We start from the raw sequence: 20246 nt of genomic DNA, 5'->3' as shown, positions 1-20246 counted from the left end.
CACTGAACAAAGGGGAACAACTTCTAGCAGCTTCTTACAGAAGCTGCCACTGTAGCCCCCCCCTCACTAAATAAAACCAGAACACTGGAGCAGTCCATTACTGAATGTTCTGGTTTTGTTAGTGAGGGGGGGCCTAAGGTGGTAGCTTCTGTAGGAAACTGCTAGAAGTCGCTCCCCTTTGTTTAGCGGACTCGGCCGGGCCTAGGGCGGACCCGCTGCTGGCCAAGGCCAAGCCAATTGGTAGCAGAATGTCCCGTGATAACGCCTCTGCGATAACGTATTTAAGTAGGGGAAAACAGAAAAAAAGAGGGGAGAAGATGTGAAGCAGCTGAGCGGGGGGCAGAGAGGGGGAGGCGTGAGCCTTGTGGGCCTTGCAGGCCTCACCCTCTGGCCTCCCGCCGGGCAGCCGACTGGGCCCAACTCGGCCCGGCCTGGCTGCAAGAAGTGGAGAGGAGATGAGAAGTGAATAAGATGTAAAAAGGATCCTGAGAGGCATCTGCCAGCCTGTTGTGAGGAACGGCTGCAGACGCCAAGGTCAGTGAAGAAGGAGGGGGAGGAGTAACATGGCTCCTGGCCAAGATTCCTCTGCAACTCGTGGTGAAGACCATGGTGGAGCGGGTTGTCCCCCTGCAGCCCATGGAGGTCCACGGAGGGGCAGAGATCCACCTGCAGCCCGTGGAGGACCCCACGCCGGAGCAGGTGGAGGCCTGAAGGAGGCTGTGGCCCGTGGAGGACCCGCTGGGACAGCTGTTCTAGAGGGACTGCACCCCGTGGAAGAGATGAGCCACGCCGGAGCAGTTTCACAAAGGACTGTGGCCCGTGGGAGGGACCCCACGCTGGAGCAGAGGAGGAATGCGAGGAGTTCTTCCCCCGACGATGATACAGCGGCGTAAAACAACGCGTGATGAACTGACCGCGACCCCCATTCCCTTTCCCCCTACCCCGTGCCGCTCGGGAGGGGAAGGTAGTAGAGAGAATGTTAAGCCCGGGAAGAGGGAGGGGTGGGGGGAGGTTATCTTGTTCCCTGTCTCATTCTCCTGCTAATTTTAGAAATAAATGAATAGTTTTCCCCAAGTCGAGTCTGTTTTGCCCGTGACGGTAACTTTAAGGATTTCTCCCCGTCCTTATCTCAAACCTTGAGCTGTTTTTCTTATATCATCTCCTCCTATTCTCTCGGAGGGTGGGGGGAGCGGGAGAGAGACTGCGTAGTCTGGTCCTGATTGGGGCTGAACTACGACACTGAAGGACTGGATTCTATGGAAAGGACTCACGCTGGAGCAGTTCACGAAGGACTGTATCCCATGGGAGGGACCCCATGCTGGAGCAGGGGAAGAGTGTGAGGAGGAAGGAGCAGCAGAGATGAAGCATTATGAACTGACTGAATCCCCCATACCCCTGGTGCCGCTCAGGGAGGGAAAAGGAGGCAGAAGATTTGGGAATGAAGTTGAGCCTTGGAAGAAGGGAGGGGTGGGGGGAAGGTGTTTTTAGATTTGTTCTTATTTCTCATTGTCCTACTCTGTTTAATTGGCAATAAATTAAAATAATTTCCCCAAGTCAAGTCTTTTTTGCCTGTGACAGCAATTGCTGAGTGATCTCCCTGTCCTTATCCTGACCCATGAGCTTTTCATCATACTTTCTCCCCCTGTTCTGTTGAGGAGGGGGCTTGGTGGGCACCTGGTGACCAGTCAAGGTCAGCTCACCACCCTGTCCACCAGGACCCCCAGATCCTTCTCTACCAAGCTGCTTTACAGCTCGGTCTCCTCCAGCATATGTTGGTGCATGGATTTCTTCTTCCCCAGATGCAGGACTTGGCACTTCCCCTTGATGAACTTCATGAGACTTAGAGAGAGGTTGAGACTGAGATAAAGAGGGACTGAGACAGGGCAGGGGCAGGAGGGAGGGGCGCTAAGACCCAGAGGGAGATATTCACACATCCCAAGGGACACTTAGAGAGAGAGGGGGTAGGAGAGGTCAAAAGAGAGGCCAATGCAGAGGGAGGGAGGGAGGGAGGGAGAGATGGAAGGTGAGGGGATGCGAGGCAGAAAGAGGGAGATCAAGAAAGAGTCCAAGATGTGGGAGAGAGAAGTTGCGGGCAAAAGACAGAGAGGGAATGTGGACAAAGAACAGAGCGAGAGAGGGGGTGAAGGAGGGAGAGGGGCAGAGGCTGAGACCATGGGCAAGGTGGGGGGTAGAGAGAGTGAGATCAAGAGAGAGGGAGAGGAGGGGAGACCAGGATCAAAGTCAAGATAGAGAGAGAGAGGCCGAGAGAGATTGAGATGTGCTGAGAGAGCACGCGAGCCGGTGGGGGGCGGGGGGGGGGCCATGGTGAAGAGTGGCAGAGAAAGAAAGAGAGGAAGAGACCGAGAATAAGAGTCCAAGACAAGAAGACAGTGGCTGAGACCAAGAGTGAGAGAGTGGGGGAGGGCTGCCGAAAGAGGCAGGCAGGGGTGCAAGAGGTGTAGGGATCGAGACAGAGAGAGGTGAAGAATGACACGGGGTGGGGGGGGCAAGATCGGGAGAGAGAGGCCAAGAATGAGGGTGGGGGAAGGATAGTGACCTCGTCCAAGGGTGAGAGAGGGAGATGCCAAGACTGAGAGGAGAAGCAGCGGAGTGTGTTCAACACAGCACATGAGAGGAAGGAGGAGGGAGAGATGAGGTAGACAAAGAGAGAGGTCCAATACTGCACAAGCATAAGAGATAAACTCGATGACAGTTTCTCTTGCTACATTCCACTGAGAATGGTGAAAGCCAGCTGAGTGGAACAGCTAGGTTTCTGTTTATTGCTGCCTTTAGCTATTAATTACATCAAAGAAACAAAAAGTAATTAACACATCAAAAATTCTGTGTACTTGTTGTGATGGACTGAATTCTGCTCCGCAGGAAATTTCTGTTTATTTTCTAATCATGAACACTCAACAGTGTTGCTTAACCTCAGGGGTCTGATTTCACCCCTTCCTATCCAGGATCACTCGGGGCGGGGTGGGGAAAGGGAGAGTTACCAGAAATGACATGGGACTGGAGGTGTCACCAAAATCGGAAATCAAACTCCTTAACACCAATGTAGCATTAAGAAGCAGGCATTCTTTATTGCGGCGCTGGATGCACAGGGGATCGCTCCATCTAGCGTGCATGCCTTATAGCATGTGAAGCAAAGTTTATTCCAGGAAATATAATGAATATGTATGTTTCTATAAAATATAATCATGCATATTCAAAGGAATTCTTAGAAATTATTATAATAAACTCTGCTGTGCATGCTCATTAAGTCTCTCCGGGGGTCTCCGGTGGTCTTCTGAGACCCCTGGTGGTCGTGCAGGTGAGTCCTTTAGTTGACCCCTTCTTATGGACATGTGCAATATCACCTTGCCTATATAACTTGTTTTCCTTCTCCATGGTGCATGGTCTCTAAGCACAAAAATCTGATATCTATGATATGCTTGACCACCCTTATTTCTATTCTAGTCCAAACCAACTATTCTAATTGGTTAACTACTCCTTGACCTATTGTCAAGGTGTGCTGGGGCTGTATTGGGAGCATAGCAGCATATGAACACAACATTAAAGTATTGCCTATCGCGCTCCCATTTCTATGTTGATTCTATTACCTTAGTTACAAAAGACCACACAACAAACTGATCACTTTGCTTACAGAGGGGGCAGGTCCCTTGTGTGATACCTCAAGGTATCCAGTTGCCTTTGTTTCCTAAAGCATAATAAATTAAGAAAGGGTGGCATGGGAAAGAGCAGGGTCACCTAATTCACAGTGCAAGTCTCTGTTCAACCTTTCCTAGTAGAGTGTCCCCTACAGGACTAGAAACCCTGCCTGGTCCTGCCAAGACCAAAACCTGAGGAGAAGGACTTGGGAGTGCTGGTGGATGAGAAGCTCATAATGAGCTGGCAATGCGCCCTTGCGGGCCAAAAAGCCGACTGCAACCTGGGCTGCATCAAGAGGAGCGTGGCTAGCAGGTCGAGGGAGGGGATTCAGCCTCTCTATTCCGCTCTCGTGAGACCTCACCTGGAGTGCTACGTCCAACTCTGGAGCCCCCAACATAAGAAAGACATGGACCAGTTGGAGAAGGTCCAGAGGAGGGCCACGAAGATGATCAGAGGGCTGGAGCACCTCTCCTATGAGGACAGGCTGAGAGAGCTGGGGCTGTTCAGCCTGGAGAAGAGGAGGCTCCGGGGAAGCCTTATAGCGGTCTTCCAGTACCTAAAGGGGGCCTACAGGATCTATGTTCCTCCTGTATCAAGTGCCACAGTAAACAAGAGGGAATAATTAGTTTTCCCTGTGGGGTATGAGCCCACCCTTCTTCATTATATGACCCTTCTAAATCTGTAATAAGTTTCTGATCTTCCTTGGTATATTCTGGTTTACCTTCTAGGGAGATTTGCCTATCAGGAATTAGAGCCCCTTCTATTTTCAGCTTTGTTTTGGACACTTGTTTTGCCTCTCTGTCCACCAGCTCATTCCCTTTTTCCAAATCTGAGCTCACTTTCTGGTGTGCCTTAATATGCATAATTGCCACTTTCTCAGGGAGCTGGACAACTTCTAGTAGCTTCAGAATTTCTTCTGCATGTTTGATATTTTTCCCCTGGGAGTTCAATAGTCCTCTTTCTTTCCAAATTGCTCCATGTGCATGTACAACTCTGAAGGCATATTCTGAGTCCGTATAAATGTTCACAACTTTGCCCTGGGCCAATCCCAGGGTACGGGTTAGGGCAATTATTTCTGCCTTCTGTGCGGAGGTGTTCATGGGCAAAGGCCCTGATTCTGTTACCTCTTGACTGGTGGTAATGGCGTATCCCACATGTCAATTGCCATTTAAGACATAACTGCTCCCGTCTGTGAACCAGTTTTCCCCGTTTTCCATGGGGCTATCCTTCAGGTCTGGGCAGCTTGCATATGTTGCTTCGATGGTTTCCAAACAGTCATGATGCACTGGTTTTCCTGTGTTCCCGCTGAGAAAAGAAGCTGGGTTGACAATGTTAGTGCCTGTTCTACTAATACAGCTTGATATCTCAGGAATCTTTGTGGAGAGAGCCAGTGCCCACCCTTTGCTTCCAATACTGCTGACACTGCATGAGACACCAAAACAGTCATTTTCTGGCCCAGAGTAAACTTTCAGGCTTCCTGTATGTTCAGTATGACAGCTGCAACCGCCCGTAGGCATCCAGGCCAACCCTTTGCAGTCGCGTCTAACTGCTTAGAGAGGTAGGCAACTGCCCATCGATATGGACTCAGATCTTGTGCTAATATGCCCAGGGCAATGCCCTGCTTCTCATGGGAGAAAAGAAGAAACGGCTTACTGGCATCTGGGAGTCCTAAGGCCGGGGCCGACATCAAAGCCTTTTTCAGTAGCTCAAAGGCTCGTTCAGTCTCCTTGTTCCACTCAAGGTGCTGTTCCAGCTCAGTGGCTGTCAGTGCATACAGTGGTTTAACAAGCAGTTCATAATTATAGATCCACAATCGGCACCACCCCATCATTCCCAGAAAAATCCGTAACTCCTTTACTGTCTGAGGCCTCTGAGTTTGGCATATTGCCTCTTTGTGGGCCTGTCCCAAAGTTCTCTGTCCCGCACTAATTTCATAACCCAAATAATTCACTTTACGTTGCATTACCTGGGTCGTCTTCTTGGACACCTGGAGTCCCAAGAAATTCAACAGACTCACCATCCATACCATACAGTCTTCCTCTGTTTTGGTGGCGATCAGGATATCATCCACATACTGCAACTATTTTCCTTCCTCAGACGGGGTTTCCTAGGATTCTAGGTCTTTTGCAAGCTGATTGCCCAAAAATGGTAGGACTATTCTTAAATCCTTGTGGCAACACCGTCCAAGTGAGCTGGGTCTTCCGACCACTCTTAGGATTTTCCCATTCGAACGCAAACAATTTTTGACTGGCTTCATGGAGAGGGAGGCAAAAGAAAGCATCCTTCAAATCTAAAACAGTAAACCAACTTAGTTCAGGTGCTAACACGGTTAGCAGGGTATATGGGTTTGCCACTACTGGGTAGAGGTCTTCAGTTATCTTATTTACCACCCGTAAGTCTTGGACCACCCGATATGACCCATCGGGTTTCTGAAAAGGTAATATAGGGGTATTGAATTCAGACTCACAGTCCTTTAATGATCCTAACTGCAGAAATTTTTCTATCACCGGCCGGATTCCTTCCCTATCTTCCTTCTTTAGGGGATATTGTTTAATTCTTACCGGTCGTCGGCCTTCCTTAATCTTAACTTCGACAGGTGGAGCACTTTTCGCTCTTCCAGGTACATCGGTAGCTCATAACCCCAGGTACACTTGGTTTAGGATTTCCTCATTAATTTTTCCTTCTGAGGGGAGACTGGTTAAGGTTAGACTCAATATCTGAATATATTGCTGATCTTTTACCTCCAGAGTAATTTCTCCTTTTTCAAATATAATCTTTGCTCCCAATTGTTCCAACAAATCTCTTCCCAAAAGTGCTTTCGGGGAGTTGGGCATATAAAAATTTGTGGATGCCCCATTGTTTTCCCAATTTGTATTCTAGAGGCTTACAAAAATACGCCTTTTCACTTTGGCCAGTCGCTCCTTTTACCATGACATAATCAAGAAGAATGCAATAATGCAACAAGAAGAGCTTTTATAGGTACGTAGGGGAAAAAAGAAAGTCCAGGGAACATGTAGGCCCCCTCCGGAAGGGAACTTGTGTCCTGGTTACCCAGGACATGGAGAAGGCTGAGGTTCTCAATGACTTTTTTGCCTCAGTCTTCACCGACAAGAGTTCCTGTCCCACCGCCCAAGCTGTAGAAGGTGCAAGCAGGGACTGCGAGGATGAAGAACGGCCCATTGTACTCGAAGAGCAGGTTCAGGATCATCTGAGGAACCTAAAGGTGCACAAGTCCATGGGTCCTGATGAGATCCATCCGCGGGTCCTGAGGGAACTGGCGGATGAAGTTGCCAAGCCACTGGCCATCGTATTTGAGAAGCCGTGGCGGTCTGGTGAGGTCCCCGATGACTGGAAGAGGGGGAACATAACCCCAATTTTTAAAAAGGGGAATAAGGAAGACCCGGGTAACTACAGGCCAGTCAGCCTCACCTCTGTGCCTGGCAAGGTCATGGAGCAGATTCTCCTGGAAACCATGCTAAGGCACATGGAGAGCAAGGAGGTGGTTGGTGACAGCCAACATGGCTTCACCAAGGGCAGATCGTGCCTGACCAATTTGGTGGCCTTCTATGACGGGGTGACAGCATCGGTGGACAAGGGATGAGCAACGGATATCATCTACCTGGACTTGTGCAAGGCTTTTGACGCTGTCCCGCATGACATCCTTCTCTCTAGAGAGACATGGGTTTGATGGACGGACCACTTGGTGGATAAGGAGTTGGCTGGATGGCCGCACTCAGAGAGTGGTGGTCAATGGCTCAATGTCCAAGTGGAGACCGGTCATGAGTGGCGTCCCTCAGGGGTCCGTGCTGGGCCCGGCCCTGTTCAACATCTTTGTCGGCGACATGGACAGTGGGATAGAGTGCACCCTCAGCAAGTTCACCGACAACACCAAGTTGTGTGGTGCCGTCGACACGCTGGAAGGGAGGGATGCCATCCAGAGGGACCTTGACAGGCTGGAGAGGTGGGCCTGTGCCAACCTCATGAAGTTCAACCAGGCCAAGTGCAAGGCCCTGCACCTGGGGCATGGCAATCCCAGGCACAAATACAGGCTGGGCGGGGAATGGATTGAGAGCAGCCCTGAGGAGAAGGACTTGGGAGTGATGGTGGATGAGAAGCTTAACATGAGCAGGCAATGCACCCTTGCGGCCCAGAAGGCCAACCGCATCCTGGGCTGCATCAAGAGGAGTGTGGCCAGCAGGTCGAGGGAGGTGATTCTCCCCCTCTACTGTGCCCTGGTGAGACCCCACCTGGAGTACTGTGTCCAGTTCTGGAGCCCCCAACACAAGAAGGACATGGACCAGTTGGAGAAGGTCCAGAGGAGGGCCACGAAGATGATAAAAGGGCTGGAGCACCTCTCTTATGAGGACAGGCTGAGAGAGTTGGGGCTGTTCAGCCTGGAGAAGAGGAGGCTCCGGGGAGACCTGATAGCGGTCTTCCAGTACCTCAAGGGAGCCTACAGGAAAGATGGGGAGAGGCTGTTTAGTAGGGCCTGTTACAATAGGACGAGGGGTAATGGTTTTAAAATAGAGGGGGGTAGATTTAGATTGGAAATTAGGAAAAATTTTTTTACGATGCGAGTTATAGAACACTGGAACAGGTTGCCCAGAAAGGTGGTGGATGCCCCATCCCTGGAAACGTTCAAGGCCAGGCTGGATGAGGCTCTGAGCAACCTGATCTAGTCAGGGATGTCCCTGCTCCTTGCAGGGGGGTTGGACTAGATGACCTTTGAAGGTCCCTTCCAACCCTAACCATTCTATGATTGTATGATTTCCCAGGGGCATCAAGGCTTGATTCAAAACTGAGTATGTTGCCCCTGTAGATTGACCCAAAAATAGGGAGACTAATTGCTGTATTCCTACCTCTGACCCAGGATCCAGCGGTGTGCTGCGGCGCATCACGTCCCTCAATCGATCCAGGAATTCAGATGGGGACTCGGAAGGGCTTTGTTTGACTGCATATAAAGCTGACCAATTTATAGTTTTGGGGATTGCCTTCTCCATTCCCTTTGAAATCCACTCCTGATACTCCTGCAATCTTTCCATATGTACAGATCTATTAACATCCCACTTTGGATCTTGGTGAGGGAAATATTCTTTAACGTCCCCTCCTGTAATCTTATAATAATCTTTGGCCAGATTCCCTGTTGTTTTTAAAATCAGCTGTTTCTCTGTCTCAGTCATATATTCCAATAATAGCTGTATATCCTTCCAATCAGGATTATGCTGTTTTACAATAAATTGAAAATGCTTAGTTACACTTACCGGGTCACTCCTATAATCTTTTGCAACCTTTTTCCATTCCCCTAGGTCAGCAGTAGAAAAGGGTACTTCGATTAACATCGTCCCACCATCCGGCCCCACCGCCTTCCGGAGAGGTGCTTGCAAAACTGTTGGAGCAGATTTCTTCCTAGTACGGGAAGATATGGGACTATCCAGGAGGGTTGAAGCTCTGTCCGAGTCCACATCCTGTTCCTGTGGTCGAGGGGGAGGCTTAAACAAATCAGTTAAATCTTGTTCTGGTGCCTGGGGAATCTTATTTGCCTTAGTACATCTTTGTCCAATACTACATGCTGAACAACACCGCCTCAATTTACCTCTAAGCTCCTTGTTGTTTTCTCGCTCAAGTGCGAGTACCATAGGGTCCTGTGGGGGTACCATTCCACAGTCCCTTTGCCACTCTGGATGGTTTCGGAGGGTGCAAAAAACATATTTGCATACGAAACCTCATCCCATTTTCCTACTCTCCTTAAAAACAGCATTAGTTGTAACAGAGTATTATAATCTATTGACCCATTGAGTGGCTGTTGGATACCTGGAGTATCAGGGACACTTAGTGAACAATCCAGACCGAATGGAATTGTTATGTTTGTGAGCAGCAGGCCTCAAGGACATCACTGAAGCTGCTTGTGAGAAAGTACTGAAGCCGCCTGTAAGAAAGTACTGAAGCCACCTGTGAGAAAATAATGAGGCCGCCTGTGAGAAAGTAATGAAGCTTCCTGTGAGAAAGTAAATGAAGCAACCTTGAAGAAGATCGTAAACAACTCTGAGAAAGTGAAAACATGAAAAGTACGGGACTTTCAGGTTAACGGGACTTTCCAGATTAGCTAACTGCAAGTAGGAAGGATATGCAAATGTAACTATTAGAGCTTAAGCCAATCACGCAATGACTAGTAGGCATATTTTATCTTAGCAATATAAATATGCGCACCCGGGACTAATAAATGGAACTACGCTTATTACTCATATTGAGTCTTTTGTCGTACGTTCCTCCGTCGCTCGCAAGTGGCCACTTAGCGTCACCTTCTAACTTATACAACGGCCACCACTGATTGCAATATTTGTTAAGGGTCTTTTTACTTTCCGTACCTCCAGTCCCAACAATATCTTTCCAGTGGGCAAGTACACACCCCAGAGGACTCTTCTTCAATGTATCTCCTTGTGTATTACCCATCTTGTAAGCTCTCCATGCAAATCACTTCCTGCAAACCCCTATAGTTTTCTCCCAATTTTCCTCCCACACGTCCTAAACTTCCGGACAAAACAGGGGATATTCCTCAGATATCCCCTACTCCAAGGAATTTGGGGGAATCCAGTAATGTACACGTATTCTCACGGTTCAAGTCCAAACCACCTCAGGAATGCTTCTCTCCGTCCCGACATACAAGGACATTTACTAAATTTGGATGAGAGGATGGCCCCCTTGCGTTCTAGCCAACCTCAGACAAGCTGGGCGGCTAGGGGCGGCTAGACCAGCCTCTCACACCACACACACACAGAGTTGCAGTCTCGCTTGAATTCTTGGGACTCACTCATGCTCTCACAACACAGGTACTCCCACAGCAGAACGTTCCGCATACCACATAAAAGGTCACACATGCACATGAATTTGTCCGGACGCTTAATTAACACTCCAATTGACATCCCTTTTAGCAGCTGCAAAATATAGCCTTCAAAATTGCAAGAGGCCCGCTTACCCTTCTCCTGCTTCTCACATACCGATCATCAGCAAGTCCATCCTGACTCCCGACAATGGGATGCAGCGGTTACCTTGGACTCACTCGATCTACTCCCAATATCACTAGCAGCCACTCTATCGGTCAGTGAGTCCCCCTTTGGCGCCCCAAACCAACCTGGGTACCCACCCAACAGGGACTATGCTGCACGCCAGACGTCTCTGCACGATTTACCAGCTGCCCCGGCCACGCGTGAAACTTACAGGCCCCTTCTGTAAAACATACCGTTTGGTCCGCAGCTTCAGGAGGTTGTTGTTTGCTCCTGCGGTGAGTGGCTGGCAGCGGAGGCTCCTCCGAGAAAGTGCTCAGGGCGCGCCTAGGGGCGTTCGCTCCACAGTCGATCCCACAGCCAAGCAGAGAGCCTCCTGGCTGGCTCGCCAAACTGACGTGCGGAAAACGGACTCCACAATCTGTAAGATTGTAAAGTAGGTATGTTTATTCAGCACTGGGCAGCACAGGGGGGTAGTCCCACCAAAAACGTGCGCACCTGACGCAGCAACTCACTTTAAATCTATACAACCAAGTGTTACATATACATAAAGCTTCACAATACACCTATACATATGCATGACCTATCCCCGCTTCGTATTAAAATTAGTCCCAAGGGGTCATTTTCATAAACTCCTCCTGTCTGGGCTTGCGCAGTGCCTCCTGGTGGTGGTCGTCGGGGGTCGTGGGGATGAAGGCAGGTGACTCCTCTTTGTCACTGCTAGTAACCTTTTGTTCTTGTGCAAACTCAGTTATCCCTTGGCTTTCATTCAAGCTGCAGGGTCGGTTTTAGCTGGTTCTTGAAGCGACCCCCCTAGTCCTTACCAGGAACTGTCTTTCGTGAAGAATTGCAAGACTTTCTGCTTCAGATAGTTTGCACAATGGTTAGCAGATCGTTAAGCAAGTGGTTAGCAAAACATTAAGCACTATTTATCAACTTGATTCCTTAGTATGCACAGCAATAATTAATCAATGCCATATCTACTAAAATTTTTTTAACTCCTTTTCTCAGATAGACTGGTGGAACCAGGCTCTGCCCTCCCTGAGACAGAAACAGAACAGCCACCAGTAAAAATCCAAGATCAAGGCGGTCCTGTATCCTCCTCCTGCCCGGCGGAAGTTAGTAGCTTAGAGGAAAAGAATGAATGGAGGCAAGTTGATGCTTGAGGCAGCAGGCGAACCCCCTCCTTGCCCACCCAGCCTTCCCGGGTGTATCTGTACAACAGGTATGAGGCTCTGGATGTGGAAGACCACTCAATGGATGATGTGGATGATGGTCCATCTACGCCAGAGGTGTTGCCAGGGTCAGAAAGGCCTACCCCCTGTATCACAACCACATTCACGAGGAAAAAAGACGGGTTCTAGTTGTAGGCAGCTCGCTTCTGAGGGGAACAGAGGGTCCAACATGCAGCACAGACCCTCCTCTTAGGGAAGTCTGCTGCCTCCCTGGGGCCTGGGTTAAGGATGTCACTAGGAAACTTCCTAGCCTGGTACGACCCTCGGACTACTACCCATTACTGCTCTTGCATGTGGGTGGCGATGAGGCTGCAATGTGTAGTCCAAGGGTGATCAAAGGAGACTTCAGGGCCTTGGGACGGTTGGTAAAGGAATCTGGGGCACAGGTTATCTTCTCTCTCCTTCCAGTTGCGGGCAGCGACACTGGAATGAACAGGTGCACCCAGTCTATTAACACATGGCTCCGTGGCTGGTGTCACCACCACAATTTTGGGTTTTTTTTGATAATGGGATGACCTACACAGCCCCAGGCTTGCTGGCATTGGATGGGATTCACCTTTCTCAAAGGGGAAGGAGGGTCTTTGCACATGAGCTAGCGGGGCTCATTGACAGAGCTTTAAACAAGGCTTGAAGTGGGAAGGGGGGTAATATCAGGCTTGCCTGTGACAAGCTGTGGGATGGTATGCCAAGGTTAGAGGGACAGGGTAATAGCGAGGGCCCTCAGCCTGTTGCTCTGAGATGTGCTGGGCACACTGCAGCACACCTGAAGTCTTACGGAGATGAGCCAGGGGCTCCTGAGGCAATAGGAGCCAACAGGGAAACACCAATAAAATACCTCAAAGGAATTAAGGGCTGCTCCTCTGTCGTAGTTCAGCCCCGATCAGGACCAGACTACGCAGTCTGTCTCTCACTCCCCCCACCCTCTGAGAGAACAGGGGGAGATGATATAAGAAAAACGGCTCAAGGTTTGAGATAAGGACGGGGAGAAATCCTTAAAGTTACCGTCACGGGCAAAACAGACTCGACTTGGGGAAAACTATTCATTTATTTCTAAAATTAGCAGGAGAATGAGACAGGGAACAAGATAACCTCCCCCCACCCCTCCCTCTTCCCGGGCTTAACATTATCTCTACTACCTTCCCCTCCCGAGCGGCACGGGGGTGGGGGGGAAAGGGAATGGGGGTCGCGGTCAGTTCATCACGCGTTGTTTTACGCCGCTGTATCATCGTCGGGGGAAGAACTCCTCGCATTCCTCCTCTGCTCCAGCGTGGGGTCCCTCCCACGGGCCACAGCCCTTCGTGAAACTGCTCCGGCGTGGGTCATCTCTTCCACGGGGTGCAGTCCCTCTAGAACAGCTGTCCCAGCGGGTCCTCCACGGGCCACAGCCTCCTTCAGGCCTCCACCTGCTCCGGCGTGGGGTCCTCCACAGGCTGCAGGTGGATCTCTGCCCCTCCGTGGACCTCCATGGGCTGCAGGGGGACAACCCGCTCCACCATGGTCTTCACCACGAGTTGCAGAGGAATCTTGGCCAGAAGCCGTATTACTCCTCCCCCTCCTTCTTCACTGACCTTGGCGTCTGCAGCCGTTCCTCACAACAGGCTGGCAGACGCCTCTCAGGATCCTTTTTACGTCTTATTCACTTCTCATCTCCTCTCCACTTCTTGCAGCCAGGCCGGGCCGAGTTGGGCCCAGTCGGCTGCCCGGCGGGAGGCCAGAGGGTGAGGCGTGCAAGGCCCATGAGGCTCGCGCCTCCCCCTCTCTGCCCCCCGCTCAGCTGCTTCACATCTTCTCCTCGCCTTTTTCCTGTTTTCCCCTACTTAAATATGTTATCGCAGAGGCATTATCACGGGACATTCTGCTACCAATTGGCTCGGCCTTGGCCAGCAGCGGGTCCGCCCTAGGCCCGGCCGAGTCCACTGAACAAAGGGGAGCGACTTCTAGCAGTTTCCTACAGAAGCTACCACCTTAGGCCCCCCCTCACTAACAAAACCAGAACATCCTCTAAGAAGGTGACACAGCCAACAGCCCAGCTGAAGTACCTGCACTGTCAATGCACACAGCACAGGCAACAAACAGGAGGAATTGGAAGCCACCATGCTGCTAGAAAGCTATGACCTGGTTGCCATTACAGAAACCTGGTGGGACGAATCCCATGACTGGAGTGTGGCTATCGATGGCTACAGGCTGTTCAGAAGGGGCAGGTGAGGAAGGAGGGGCGGAGGCATTGCCCTCTACGTCTAGAAATGGATAGAGTGTGAAGAGCTGTCTCTGAAGAACAGTCACGAGCAGGTTGAAAGCTTATGGGTGAGAATTAGAGACCGAGGCAACAAAGGGAACCTGATGGTTGGTGTTTACTACAGGCCACTCGATCAAGGGGAGCCTACTGACGAAGCCTTCTTACTCCAGCTACAGGAGACATTGTGCTCACAGGCTCTTGTCCTGCGGGGGGACTTCAACCACCCTGAGATCTGCTGGAAAAGTAGCATGACGAGCCGTAGGCAGTCCAGGAGACTCCTGGAATTTCATTGAGGATAACTTCTTAAGCCAAGTGATAGCCCTACCAGAGGAGATGCCATACTGGACCTGTTGGTCACCAACGCAAGTGAGCTAATCGGTGACGTCAAGATCGGAGGCGGCCTGGGCTGCAGTGATCATGCACTGGTGGGGTTTGCAGTCCTGAGGGAAATGGGTCAGGCAAAGAATAAAGTCAGGACCCTGAATTTTAGGAAAGCAAACTTCCAGCTCTTCAAGGAGTGAGTCAATAGGACCCTCTGGGAAAGTGCCCTCAGGGACAAGGGAGCAGAAGAGAGCTGGCAGATCTTTAAGGACGCCTTCCATAGAGTGCAAGAGCTCTTGACCCCCAGGTGTAAGAAAGCAGGAAAGAATGGCAAGAGACTGGCATGGCTGAGTGGAGACCTGCTGGTCAAACTAAAGGGCAAGAAGGAAATGCACAGGTGGTGGAAGCAGGGGCAGGTATCCTGGGAAGAGTATAGGGACGCTGCCCAGTTGTGTAGGAATGGGGTCAGGAAGGCCAAGGCACGGCTGGAGCTGAACTTGGCAAGGGATGCAAAAAATAATGAGAAGGGCTTCTACAAGTATGTCAGCCAGTAAAGGAAGGTCAAAAAAAGTATACCCCCCCACTAATGAGCAAGACTGGTGAACTGGTAACAATGGATGAGGGGAAAGCTGAGGTACTCAACAACTTTTTTGCCTCAGTCTTCACTGGTAACCCCTCTTCCCACACCTCTCGAGTGGATGGAGCACATGACAGGGACTGAAGGAGCAAAGTCCCTCCCACTGTAAGAGAAGATCAGGTTCATGACCACCTGAGGAACCTGCACATACGTAAGTCTAAGGGACCTGACGAGATGCATCCCAGAGTCCTGAGGGAATTGGCTGATGTAGTTGCCAAGCCATTCTCCATCATATTTGAAAACTCATGGCAGTCAGGTGAAGTCCTCAGTGACTGGAAAAAGGGAAACACTGCACTCATTTTTTTAAAAAGGGTAAAAAGGAGGACCCTGGGAACTACCGACCTGTCAGCCTCACCTCTGTGCCTGGGAAGAAGCTATGCTGAGGCACATGGAGGACAGGGAGGTGGTTCAAGGCAACCAGCATGGCTTCACCAAGGGCAAGTCCTGCCTGACCAACCAAGTGGCCTTCTCTGATGGAGTGACTACATCAGTGGACAAGGGAAGAGCTACGGATGTCGTTTACCTGGACTTCTGTAAGGCCTTTGACACGGTTCCCCACAACATCCTTCTCTCTAAATTGGACAGATATGGATTTGATGGGTGGACTGTTCGGTGGATGAGGAATTGGTTGGATGGTTGCATCCAGAGGGTAATGGTCAACGGCTCGATGTCCAGATGGAGGTCGGTGACAAGTGGTGTCCCTCAAGGGTCCGTATTGAGACCAGTACTGTTTAACATCTTCATCAATGACATAGTGGGATTGAGTGCACCCTCAGCAAGTTTGCTGACGACATCAAGCTGAGTGGCGTGGTCAACACCCCTGAGGGACGGGATGCCATCCAGAGGGACCTGGAGAAGCTCGAGAAGTGGGCCCGTGCGAACCTCACGAGGGTCAACCAGGCCAAGTGTAAGGTCCTGCACATGGGTCAGGGCAACTCCCAGTATCAATACAGGCTGGGAGATGAAAGGATTGAGAGCAGCCCTGCCAAGAAAGACTTGGGGGTACTGGTGGATGAAAAGCTGGACATGAGCCGTCAATGGGCGCTCACAGCCCAGAAGGCCAACCGCATCCTGGGCTGCATCAAGAGGAGTGTGGCCAGCAGGTCAAGGGAGGGGATTCTGCCCCTCTACTCTGCCCTGGTGAGACCCCACCTGGAGTACTGTGTCCAGCAACATCAGAAGGACGTGGACCAGTTGGAGAAGGTCCAGAGGAGGCCATGAAGATGATTAGAGGGCTGGAGCACCTCTCTTATGAGGACAGGCTGAGAGAGTTGGGGCTGTTCAGCCTGCAGAAGAGGAGACTCCGGGGAGACCTTATAGCGGCCTTCCAGTACCTCAAGGGGGCCTACAAGAAAGATGGGGAGAGGCTGTTTAGTAGGGCCTGTTGCAATAGGACGAGGGGTAATGGTTTCAAAATAGAGGGGGGTAGATTGAGATTAGATATTAGGAAAAATTTTTTTACACTGAGGATGGTAGAACACTGGCCCAGGTTGCTCAGAGAGGTGGTGGATGCCCCATCCCTAGGGACGTTCAAGGTCAGGCTGGATGGGGCTCTGAGTGACCTGATCTAGATGAAGGTGTCCCTGCTCCTTGCAGGGGGATTGGACTGGATGACCTTTTGTCCTGGTTTCGTCTGGGATGGAGTTAATTTTCCTCTCAGTAGCCGGTGTGTTTTGGATTTCAGATGTGAAGAATGTTGATAAACACTCTGATGATATGAGTTGTTGCTAATGAGACCAAGGTCACTGTCTGGCTTCCCAGGTCTCACTGATGTGCAGGTGCAGGAAGCTGGGAGGGATATAGCCAAAACAGTTGACCCAAACTGGACAAAGTGAGTATTCCATGCCATAAATGTCACGCTCTGTACTTAAGTGGAAGTGGGCCGGTGAGCTGACTCTCTTTTTTTCTCTCACTGTTTGAAATCGCTCGTTTACAGGGTTTTTTTCATTCTGTGATTGCTGCTCGGGACAGGCTGTATCGGTCATCAGGTTGTCAGGTGGTGAGAAATTGTGCATCATTCAATTATTATTATTCCTATTTTTTCTTTTCTTCTTCTTCTTCTTACTATTATTAATATATATATAATCTTTTCCTTTGCTATCCTAGTAAACTGCCTTTATCTCAACCCATGAGTTTTCTTTTCTTCCTGATTCTCTCCCTCATCCCCTGGGGAGGGGGATAGTGACTGAGCAGCTGTGTGGTACTCTATTGCTGACTGTAGCTAAACCACAACACCTTTAAAGGTCCCTACCAATCCAAACCATTCTATGATTTTATTTCAAGAAGGACCAAGTATAAACTTCCAAATAGTCATATAGTTCTTCTGCTGACTGCAGTTTTGCTACAGAAGTAGTTAAAAGTGCTCCCCACCCTCCCTCAATACACTGCTGATATGGGCAGAAACATTTTCCCTTCTTTCTCTAGAGTGAATCAGCTTCTTTTTTCTTTTGTGGGGTAGGATCAGGCAGGTGGTGTCAAATAGAAGCAGCAGGACATTGTCCATATTTTGGTGATAGGAAATGCAACAGCTAGGAGCAGTTATTGAGCCCACAAGCATGGTGTATAATGCGAATGCTGAAAAGGCATAAGCAGATAGCTCAAAGTAACTTTTCAAGGGCTGTCTTAAGAGCAAAAAGGAGGGCAACCTCCTGTTCCTCTGCAAGCACAAAGACCACAGCTGCATTCCATCCCTCCCCACTCCCTCTTAGAAGTAGTAAATTCAGCAAAGACATATGTAAAACATAGTAAATTAACATGTAAGGTGGACTTCCAGACTACTAAAGAAAGAGCAAGGTGTAGAGCATATTACCAAAGCTAGAAGTAACCCCAAGGGAATCCTAAAGCAAGGAGAAAGACATTAGCATCAACATCATACTTCTCCCAGGGAAGAAACGTCAGTTACACAGATATCTGTTCAAAGGAGATGATGCTCTATTGTGGCAGGTTGATCCTGGCTGGACATCAGGTGCCCACCAAAGCCACTCCCCCTCCTCAGCTGGACAGGGGAGAGAAAATATGACAAAAGGCTCATGGGTTGTGATAAGGACAGGGAGATCACTCAGCAATTACTGTCACAGGCAAAACAAACTCAACTTGGGGAAAATTAGTTTAATTTATTACCAATCAAATCAGAGTAGGATAATGAGAAATAAAACCAAATCTTAAAAACACCTTCCCCCATCCCTCCCTTCTTCACAGGTTTAACTTTACTCCTGATTTTCTCTACCTCCTCCCCCCGAGTGGCGGAGGGGGGAAGGGAATAGGGGTTGCGATCAGTTCATCACACACGGTCTCTGCCACTCCTTCCTTCTCACTCTCTTCCTCTGCTCCAGCATGGGGTCCCTCCCATGGGATACAGTCCTCCACGAACTTCTCCAGTGTGAGTCTTTCCCATGGGCTACAGTTCTTCACAAACTGTTCCAGCATGGATCCTTTCGACAGGGTGCAGTCCTTCAGGAACAGACTGTTCCAGCATGAACCCCTTACAGGGTCACAGATCCTGCCAGCAAACCTGCTCCAGCATGGGCTCTCTCCACGGGGTCACAGGTCCTGCCAGGAGCCTGCTGCAGCTCAGGCTTCCCACATGGGGTCAGAGCTGCCTTTGGGCATCCACCTGCTCTGGTGCGAGGTCTTCCACGGACTGCAGGTGGTTATCTACTCCACTGTTAACCTCCATGGGCTACAAGGGGACAGCCTGCCTCACCATGGTCTACATCATGGGTTGCAAGGGAATCTTTGCTCCAGTGCCTGGTGCACCTCCTCCCCCTCCTTCTTCACTCATCTTGGTGTCTGCAGAGTTGTTTCTCTCACATATTCTCATTCTCTCTGGCTGCAATTGCTGTTGCACAGCAACTTTTTTCCCCTTCTTAAATACGTTATTACAGAGTGTCATACTTCAGCCCCAATCAGGACCAGACTACAGAGTCTCTCTCTCACTCCCCCCACCCTCCAGTCGGACAGAAGGGAGAATTGGTCAACAAAAGGCAGCAAAAACACATGGGTTGAGATGAAACAAACAAAAAAAAAATTTAAGAACAATAACAGAATGAAACAAAACAGTGATGGAAAACAAATACAGTACAGGGACTTACAAACATCAACACCCAATTTCTTCCCACATAACAAGAGGCTCCTTTCATCACCCTCCTCACTTATACCCTGAGCATGATGGCCCATGGGATGGAACAGCCCTTGGGCCAATTTGGGTAAACTTACTCCAGCTGTTAACTAATTAGTAACCTATCCCAGCTGGGTGCCCCAGCCACAGGGGCCACCAGCTCTGGTTCTCCTCCCAGCTCAGGTGAATATTAACTCTAGCCAGAACCAGGACACAGAGGTGTTACCACCGTCACTGATTGGCTTGGCCTTGGCCAGTGGCGGGTCTGTCTTGGAGCCAGCTGGCATTGGCTCTATTAGACATAGGGGAAGCTTCTAGCAGCTTCTCGCAGAAGCCATCCCTGTAAGTGTTCCACTATCAAAACCTTGCCACACAAACCCAATACATCTGTAAATATTATGTCTTCGGCTACCATTATTGTGTTATCAGGAAAGCTAATAAAGCTGGCTAGCAGGTAGAGCTCAGCCTCTTTGATCTGTTGCCTGCTAGAGCCTTCAAATCCTAAGGTTTTTTTCTCTTGTCTTGGGCCTGCCCTGACAACTATCTTGAATAGACTCTCCCTGCTGAGAATGCTGTGTAAAGATGTCTGGTCCCCAAGCCTCTGCAGGCATCTGCAGAGGATGCTGTTAAAGCTTTGCAGTGTACAGAATGGATAAAACAGCTCTAGTAGCAGTATTCACAGGAACACTAGGATTGTTATGGGTGAGATATGGGAGAAGACTTGAACTTTGATAGAGCAGCTTTGTCATCATGTGGAGGCTGTAAAAAGGGCAGACTCTGCTTTACCTCCCTATTCTCCCCCTTTTCTCCCATTCTTTTGCGTGGTAGGGGTTTTTACCTCCTGTCTGCTTGTTCTCTCCCTCTCCATTTTACTGGGGATACGAATCTCTTGCATTTCTTATAGAAGTCTTCTTGGAGGACTGGGATAGTGCTTTTTCCAGTGACTGTGCAAAGATTAGCTTTCTTTTGTCCCGTTTAGGGCACAAGGCCTTGTAGTGGGCTCAGTTTTTGCATGCTCAAGGAGATGGGATTTCGGACGATTCTA

Source organism: Chlamydotis macqueenii, chromosome W (genome assembly GCF_036417535.1).
Source record: "Chlamydotis macqueenii isolate bChlMac1 chromosome W, bChlMac1.mat, whole genome shotgun sequence".
In the NCBI taxonomy this organism is placed as follows: Eukaryota; Metazoa; Chordata; class Aves; order Otidiformes; family Otididae; genus Chlamydotis; species Chlamydotis macqueenii.
The sequence above is the reverse complement of the archived record's forward strand: the minus strand, read 5'-3'. Positions refer to the sequence as shown.